The sequence below is a fragment of the Lolium rigidum genome, chromosome 6, assembly GCF_022539505.1.
Source record: "Lolium rigidum isolate FL_2022 chromosome 6, APGP_CSIRO_Lrig_0.1, whole genome shotgun sequence".
Lineage (NCBI taxonomy): Eukaryota > Viridiplantae > Streptophyta > Magnoliopsida > Poales > Poaceae > Lolium > Lolium rigidum.
Genome location: NC_061513.1, coordinates 183,752,097 through 183,761,606, shown reverse-complemented (window position 1 = coordinate 183,761,606; position 9,510 = coordinate 183,752,097).

The following is a 9,510-nucleotide window of genomic DNA, read 5'->3' as shown; positions in this document are numbered from 1 at the left end:
AATGTAGTGGCGGATGCTCTTTCCCGCAAAAACACCCTTTTGTTGACTCGCTTGGATTTTCATGTCTTGGGACTCGAAGAGATCAAAGAACTCTATACTTCCGATTCTTTCTTTGCTCGATATTTGAGAAGTGTTCCATTGACCGAGGATTTGATGACTTCTATTTGCACAAAGGCTACTTGTTTAAAGCCAACAAAATTTGCATTCCCGAGTCTTCTCTTCGAAAGTTACTCTTGCAAGAGTCACATGGTGGTGGCCTTATGGGACATTTTGGTCGAGACAAGACACTTGCGATGTTATCCACTCACTATTATTGGCCAAAGATGAAGAGGGACGTCGAGCGCCTTTGCAACCGTTGCACGACATGCCTTCAAGCTAAGTCTACTTCCAATCCCTATGGTCTTTACACGCCTTTGCCTATACCTCATGCACCATGGACGGATATTAGCATGGATTTTGTTCTAGGATTGCCTCGCACTAAGCATGGTCATGATTCTATATTTGTGGTAGTGGATAGATTCTCTAAGATGGCTCATTTCATACCTTGCCATAAGAGCGATGATGCTTCACACATTGCTTCATTGTTTTTCAGGGAAATTGTTCGGCTACATGGAGTGCCGCAAAGCATTGTGTCGGATCGAGACGTCAAGTTCATGAGTTATCTTTGGAAGTCGCTCATGGCCAAGTTTGGAGTGAAGCTCTTATTCTCATCATCCTCGCATCCGCAAACGGACGGCCAAACGGAAGTGGTCAATCGAAGCCTCTCCACCCTTCTACGCATCCTCGTGAAGAAAAACTTGAAGTCATGGGAGGAATGCCTTCCACACGCGGAGTTCTCCTACAACCGCGCCAAGCACTCGACTACATCAAGGAGTCCCTTCATGCTCGTCTACGGGTTTGAGCCGCTCACGGCACTCGACATACTCCCGCTCCCCCTTCATGAGCGGATCAACATGGACTTCGACAAGCGCACCGCCGCCGTCAAGAAACTTCATGAAGAAACAAGAGCTACCATTCAAGAACATGTGCTTCGTCAAGCTACCCGACTCAATGCCAAGAAGACGGAACGCATATTTCAAGAAGGCGACCTCGTTTGGATCCACCTCCGGAAGGAAAGATTTCCTCATGAACGCAACTCGAAGCTCAAGCCAAGAGGAGATGGTCCCTTCAAGGTCCTCAAACGCATCAACAACAACGCTTATGTCATCGACATCCCCACCTCCAAGTACTTGGTGAGCAACACGTTCAATGTCTCCGACTTGTCACCCTATCATGGAGATGAGGAAGACCACGAGTCGAGGACGACTCTTTCCCAAGGGGGAGATGATGTAGCCCCGCTCACCGACGACACTCCATCAAGACCAACTAGTCCCCCAAGTGGACCGATGACACGAGCCCGAGCCAAGGCTCTACATGATGAGGTGAACTCGCTCCTCACCACCCTTGATCTTGGTACCCCCTTGGATGGATTGCTACCTCATGCCGACGTGCTATGTGTCATTAGGTTCAAGGCGCATCAAGACCCCGGAGAGGAGGAGGCGCCAAGGTCAAGGGAGGGAGAGAAGCAGCTGGACATGGAGATGATCATGGAGCCGAAGCCGACGTCGCTCGAAGCGCTCCAAGGAAGAGACGGGCGCCGGCCGGTCCAGGACCCGGTCGGACCGGACCCACAACCGGGCGCCCGGTCACAGGCCCGGTCAACCGGCCGCAAACCGGACCAGCTCCCTCGTACCGGACGACGACCGGACCCAGGACCGGAAACCTCGCAGTTTCCCGGTTTCCGACCGGTCGACCGGACCCATGACCGGACAGCCCGGTCACAGGCCCGGTCAGACCGGACCCATGACCGGACAGCCCGGTCACAGGCCCGGTCAGACCGGATCCCAAACCGGACCTGACGAGAGTGCCCCACCAAACTGCCTTAACTTATCCTTTTGCGTACCTGTTCGCCCTTGCTGGCCATGTGTGCCTATATAAGTAGCTGGAACCCCTCCTTAGCTCTTTAGACTTGTTTTGAACTCAAACCTACCTTTGAGCTTAGTCTCCCTTGGGTATCATCCCTCTGTAATCAAGGCACCTTGGTTGTTGACTTAGATCTTGTTGAAGGAGATTCTAGTACTTGTTACTCTCTCTCCTTCCCCAAGCTCTTCCTCTCCAATCCCAATCTCTCTCCGGGAATTCTACCGCGTGTCTCCTCCTCGGAGATTCTATTGGCGTGGTCCATCGAGCCACGGAGGTAAGCATCGGGTGTATCGGGTTGGTGTGCGTGCGTGAGTCTCGGAGTTCCTCGTGCCCGTCGTGTTCTTCGTGTTCCTCGCGTTTCCCCATCTCCCGCTTTGGTTTCGAAGTCAATCCGCAAGATCGGGCCACACACGGGGTCTTAGACCTCATCATACGTAGGGTGTATTTTGCTAGCCCTAGACAAGATGTTCCGGGGATCAACTTCATGTTGGTTTTTAGGCCTTGTCTAGGGTCGGTTTATGATCACCGTGCGTGGCCGCCAGGCTCAATCACGCGTAGGATGTTCCGATTATGTGGTGAAAACCCCAAATCGTCGTAGGTCGTTTTAGCTTTATTTTGATCAAGAAGTACCACCATCTGATCGTGCACCTCGTACGAATCATGGGTGGATCGGCTCCTTGAGCCGATTCACGAGACAACCCGAGAGCCGATCGAGGCTCGTATTTAATGTTTACGTGTATGCCATGCGAGGAAACTAAGCGAGGCAAATTCATCACCTTCCCGACCGGGTATAGGTCAGGTGGCACGCCCTTGCACCGGCGATCGGACGTGCGTGCCGAGTCTTTGTGGGCCGTCGCTCGAGGGACCAGGGCCAGCCGCAGTCCTGGGAGCCTCCCGGCTCTACTGTGTTGCCCGTCGCTGCTCGCCGGTGGGTTTCTGACCGCAACACATCCATAGCTCTCTGGACTTAATCCAGTAGCTAGGATGTAATGACACATGCTGGTGTTGCCTTACAGTGATTCTACTATATGCTTGTTGCATGGATTAGTTATGTATTCATGCCTGGATGAATTATTTATTGATGAAATGCTTATGCAGTGTTGATTAAATGACTTGCTAAGCATGATTTGATATTCCCATGATCAATTGGGAAATAAATGAAGTATGAATCCATTACTGGATAATGATGACTTAATGCTTTGCTTTAATTTGGATGGTTTTGTGTTTGTTGTGACCTCAGTAGCATTGCTACTGACTGGTTGATCACACAATTGGTTGGATCTTGTTGGCTACTCATCTTTGCTTGCATAGTTGGAAATCATAATTATTATGAATGCCATTATGCTTGCCTGTGAAGAAAATCTAGGGTTTTCCTGATGGTTACTTGCTTAGGATCTCACTGGGTAGTCCTTGGTAACTACTATTCCTAGTAATCCATCTACTGGTGCTATCTGTGCATCTATGCTTGCTTGTGTGCACATTTGTGCATGTATTCTAGTTTATATGCACATGATTTGTATCTGGATGGCCCTAGCTCTAGTGGTTTTCCTCTCCTGCCAGTGATCCTTGGTGAAAACCAAGTGATGATCACCCCTTGAGCATCTGCTCACTCCCATGACATGTGTCATGCATAAATAATGGATTGGATCCACTGGATCCACTCCAGGATCTAGGTATACCTTGTTCCAGCTCCTAGAAAGAAATATTGTGTTGATGCAGTGCTTCTGGTTGGTTTATGTTCATAGCCCTTCACCTCCAGCTCTTTGTTGATCTCCTCCTTATGTCACCATGCTTGCTGGTTGATTACTTGGTGGTTTTGGATGGATGGTTGGGTTATGTGATGGTTGGTGTTGTTCTTGAGCAAGAACATGATGAACTCTATCCTATTTTCTTTCTTTGAATGCCTGGTGAATGTTTATCTGGTCGACTATGCATTGTTTCTAGGGTTTGTGCACCATTTATACCCTGGCTACTTCTTCTCTGGCTATATGCCACACAAGCCTAGCTTGGCCTGGTGACTAAGCCATGCCTTGCCTTGATGTTGCTTGCACAGCAACTCATGAGCAGTGTGCTCATATGCTGAAACTTGAGCCCCTGAGTGTGCTCAGGTTTGGTCTGCTCCATCTTATCCTTGTGTTGTCCTTGGTTTTGGACAAGCACAAGTGTGCATGACACTTGGTTCCTTCCAAATTACATTCTGGCTTTCTAATAAACCCCTTGATAGTATTTCTGTTCTGTTTTGCAGGTTTTGAAGGTGAATATGACTACAAAAGCATTTCTTCCAAGTCATTAGTCTAGGATTTTAGTTTAGGATCAAGCAATGTAATCTTCCTTTTATTTCTGTTTATTTTTCATTCAATTCTTGTTTCAAGAATATTGTAAATACAATGTATGTGTGTGTATATCAATAAAACTCAAGGTTTCTCTAAGAGCTCAACTATACTTGTAAAAATTCTATTTCTAAATGTTTGTTGTTTTCATATTTCAATTTTAAATTCAAAGTCTTTTGAATTTATGAGTTGTATTTAATTATGAATTCGTTTTTCATATTCACTATTACTTATTGTTTATTCTTGAGTTATCAATTCAATATTACTTGTCAAATGAAATCAAATTCCAAAAATCAACAAGATACAAAAGAGTTCATGTCAAAATTCATAACTCAACTTGCCTAACCCTAGTTGCAATTGAGAGAGAACCTCGATCCCTCTTAGGTTTAGTTGCAATAAGGCACGAAAATTTCCCTCATTTTGCGATGAAATGCACATCCCATTCCTAAATCTACCCTTCGTTGTTCCTATGTTCTAGGTTATTACAGGGTGACAGAATCCTTCATGAAACTCCAGTCCAGAGCAATCATGCCCTCGTTCTGGAAGTCTCTGAGTTTCGAGTCCTTCACTTCGCATGGCCACCACTGACCCTTTTCACCTTCGCGGTTCTCCTGGCCTTCGAAGCTTTCTTTTGTTCTGATTCCTGCACCTTAGCAGCCATTCTAGCTTGTCCTTCAATTTCCTCCTTGATCTCCGCTAGTGTTGGGATCCGGTTGAGATAATTGCTGGAATAGGCGGAAAATGGTTAAGCTAATCGGGTGTCGGAAATATTGGGCGGAAGGAACGCTATGGGCTCAATGAACTTTGGCTCGGTGGAGTTTCGTTTTGGGCTATTCGGAGAGCTATCAGTATACTTAGGTGAACTAGGGGACATGTTTCCGGCTACATGCATATGGCAAAATGGTTTGAGTAGCCGGAACTAAATTAACTAGCTAAGTCGTCTTCTACTGGTCTGGTGGACTTACCGGCGATGGCGTGGCGGTTCCCCGTGGCACCGATGAGGTCGAGGTCGCCGGACTTGGTGCGCAGCGCTCCGCTTGACCACGAATCGGCGGCGGGGGAAATTTCCCGATCAACCGCACCAATCTCAGGTCGAGGACGGCCTTGGAGCGGCGGCGGGCGAAGTTCTCTGAGAAGAAGTTCGCCGGAGTTGAGATCCGGTGGGCGGCACTGGCGCGAGGTAGAAGACGATGTGGTGAATGCGGTGAAAGAATGAAACTTACCGAACGCGAGGGGTATTTATAGACTCTACACGGAGATTCGTGAGCCGGATCTGATACGTCTCAAACGTATCTATAATTTCTTATGTTCCATGCTACTTTTATGATGATACTCACATGTTTTATACACACTTTATGTCATTATTATGCATTTTCCGGCACTAACCTATTGACGAGATGCCGAAGAGCCGATTGCTGTTTTCTCGCTGTTTTTGGTTTCAGAAATCGTACAAAGGAAATATTCTCGGAATTGGACGAAATCAACGCCCGGGGTCTTATTTTTCCACGAAGCTTCCAGAAGACCGAAAGGGAAACGAAGTGGGGCGACGGGGCGCCGACCCCATAGGGATGCGCGGCCAAGGGGGGCGCGCCGCCCTATGGTGTGGCCCCCCTGTCAGCCCTCCGACTCCGCCATTCCGCCTACTTAAAGCCTTCGTCGCGAAAACCCCAGTACCGAGAGCCACGATACGGAAAACCTTCCAGAGACGCCGCCGCCGCCAATCCCATCTCGGGGGATTCGAGAGATCGCCTCCGGCACCCTGCCGGAGAGGGGAATCATCTCCCGGAGGGCTCTTCATCGCCATGATCGCCTCCGGATCGATGTGTGAGTAGTTCACCCCCGGACTATGGGTCCATAGCAGTAGCTAGATGGTTGTCTTCTCCTCATTGTGCTATCATGTTAGATCTTGTGAGCTGCCTATCATGATCAAGATAATCTATTTGTAATGCTACATGTTGTGTTTGTTGGGATCCGATGAATATTGAATACTATGTCAAGTTGATTATCAATCTATCATATATGTTGTTTATGTTCTTGCATGCTCTCCGTTGCTAGTAGAGGCTCTGGCCAAGTTGATACTTGTAACTCCAAGAGGGAGTATTTATGCTCGATAGTGGGCTCATACCTCCATTGAATCCGGGACAAGTGATGTGAAAGTTCTAAGGTTGTGGATGTCTTGTTGCCACTAGGGATAAAACATCGATGCTTTGTCTAAGGATATTTGTGTTGATTACATTACGCACCATACTTAATGCAATTGTCTATAGTTTGCAACTTAATACTGGAAGGGGTTTGGATGATAACCTGAAGGTGGACTTTTTAGGCATAGATGCATGATGGATAGTGATACGTCTCCGACGTATCGATAATTTCTTATGTTCCATGCCACATTATTGATGATATCTACATGTTTTATACACATTATATGTCATATTTATGCATTTTCCGGAACTAACCTATTGACGAGATGCCGAAGGGCCGGTTCTCGTTTTCTCGCTGTTTTTGGTTTCAGAAATCCTAGTAAGGAAATATTCTCGGAATTGGACGAAATCAACGCCCGGGTTCCTATTTTGCCCGGAAGCATCCGGAACACCCGAGAGTCGCCGGAGGGGGCCACACAGGCCCCAGATGATAGGCCGGCGCGGCCCAGGCCCTGGCCGCGCCGCCTTATGGTGTCGTCGCCCCGTTGACGTTCTGACGCCGCCTCTTCGCCTATATAAAGGTCCCAGACCTAAAACACGAGACGGAAAAGCCACGGTACGAAAAACCTTCCAGAGCCGCCACCATCGCGAAGCCAAGATCTGGGGGACAGGAGTCTCTGTTCCAGCACGCCGCCGGGACGGGGAAGTGCCCCCGGAAGGCTCCTCCATCGACACCACCGCCATCTCCATCAACGCTGCTGTCTCCCATGAGGAGGGAGTAGTTCTCCATCGAGGCTCGGGGCTGTACCGGTAGCTATGTGGTTCATCTCTCTCCTATGTACTTCAATACAATAATCTCATGAGCTGCCTTACATGATTGAGATTCATATGATGATGCTTGTAATCTAGATGTCATTATGCTAGTCAAGTGGGTTTTACTTATGTGATCTCCGGAGACTCCTTATCCCACGTGTGTAAAGGTGACAAGTGTGTGCACCGTGTGGGTCTCTTAGGCTATATTTCACAGAATACTTATTCACCGTTATGAATGGCATAGTGAAGTGCTTATTTATATCTCTTTATGATTGCAATGTGTTTTGTATCACAATTTATCCATGTGCTACTCTAGTGATGTTATTAAAGTAGTTTATTCCTCCTGCACGGTTTAATGGTGACAGTGTGTGCATCCGTGTTAGTACTTGGCGTGGGCTATGATTATGATCTCTTGTAGATTATGAAGTTAACTATTGCTATGATGGTATTGATGTGATCTATTCCTCCTACATGGTGTGAAGGTGACAGTGTGCATACTATGTTAGTACTTGGTTTAGTCATGTTGATCTTTCATGCACTCTAAGGTTATTTAAATATGAACATTGAATTGTGGAGCTTGTTAACTCCGGCATTGAGGGTTCGTGTAATCCTACGCAATGTGTTCATCATCCAACAAGAGAGTGTAGAGTATGCATTTATCTATTCTGTTATGTGATCAATGTTGAGAGTGTCCACTAGTGAAAGTCTAATCCCTAGGCCTTGTTCCTAAATATCGCTATCGCTGCTTGTTTACTCGTTTCTATCAGCGTTACTACTGCTGCGTTACTACTGCTCATACTTATTCATACCACCTGTATTTCACTATTTCTTCGCCGAACTAGTGCACCTATTAGGTGTGTTGGGGACACAAGAGACTTCTTGCTTTGTTGTTGCAGGGTTGCATGAGAGGGATATCTTTGACCTCTTCCTCCCTGAGTTCGATAAACCTTGGGTGATCCACTTAAGGGAAACTTGCTGCTGTTCTACAAACCTCTGATCTTGGAGGCCCAACACTGTCTACAAGAATAGAAGCTCCCGTAGACATCAGATAGCGGGTCTATGTACTTTGTCGTAATGCCCTGATTAAATCTCATAGTACTCATCATGATATATGTATGTGCATTGTTATGCCTTCTTTATTTGTCAATTTCCCAACTGTAATTTGTTCACCCAACATGCTATTTCTTATCGGAGAGACACCGCTAGTGAACTGTGGACCCCGGTCCATTCTTTACATCTGAAATACAATCTACTGCAATACTTGTTCTTTACTGTTCTTCGCAAACAATCATCATCTTCTACACAATGTGTTTAATCCTTTGTTTTCAGCAAGCCGGTGAGATTGACAACCTCACTGTTACGTTGGGGCAAAGTACTTTGATTGTGTTGTGCAGGTTCCACGTTGGCGCCAGAATCCCTGGTGTTGCGCCGCACTACACTCCGCCACCAACAACCTTCATGTGTTCCTTGACTCCTACTGGTTTGATAACCTTGGTTTCTTACTGAGGGAAAACTTGATGCTGTACGCATCACACCTTCCTCTTGGGGTTCCCAACGGACGTGTGTTTTGCACGCTATCAAGCTCTTTTTCTGGCGCCGTTGCCGGGGACCTGAAGAAAAGTTACACCACAGAGATTTCTAACTCCCACGTCAACTGCACGCCAGCAGCTCTTTTTCTGGCTCCGTTGCCGGGGAGATCAAGACACGCTGCAAGGGGAGTCTCCCACATCCAATCTCTTTACTTTATTTTTGTCTTGCTTTACTTTATTTTATTTACTGCTTTGTTTGCTCTTATATCAAAAATACAAAAAAAATTAGTTGCTAGATTTACTTTATTTACTGTCTTGTTCTCTATATTAAAAACACAAAAAAATTAGTTACTTGCATTTACTTCATTTAGTTTGCTTTATTTACTACTGCTAAAATGGGTACTGTTGAGAATACTAAGTTGTGTGACTTCACTAGCACAAATAATAATGATTTCCTATGCACACCTATTGCTCCACCTGCTACTACAGCAGAATTCTTTGAAATTAAACCTGCTTTACTAAATCTTGTTATGAGAGAGCAATTTTCTGGTGTTAGTTTTGATGATGTTGCTGCCCATCTTAATAATTTTGTTGAACTTTGTGAAATGCAAAAGTATAAGGATGTAGATGGTGACATTATAAAATTAAAATTGTTTCCTTTCTCCTTAAGAGGAAGAGCTAAAGATTGGTTGCTATCTTTGCCTAAGAATAGTATTGATTCATGGACTAAATGTA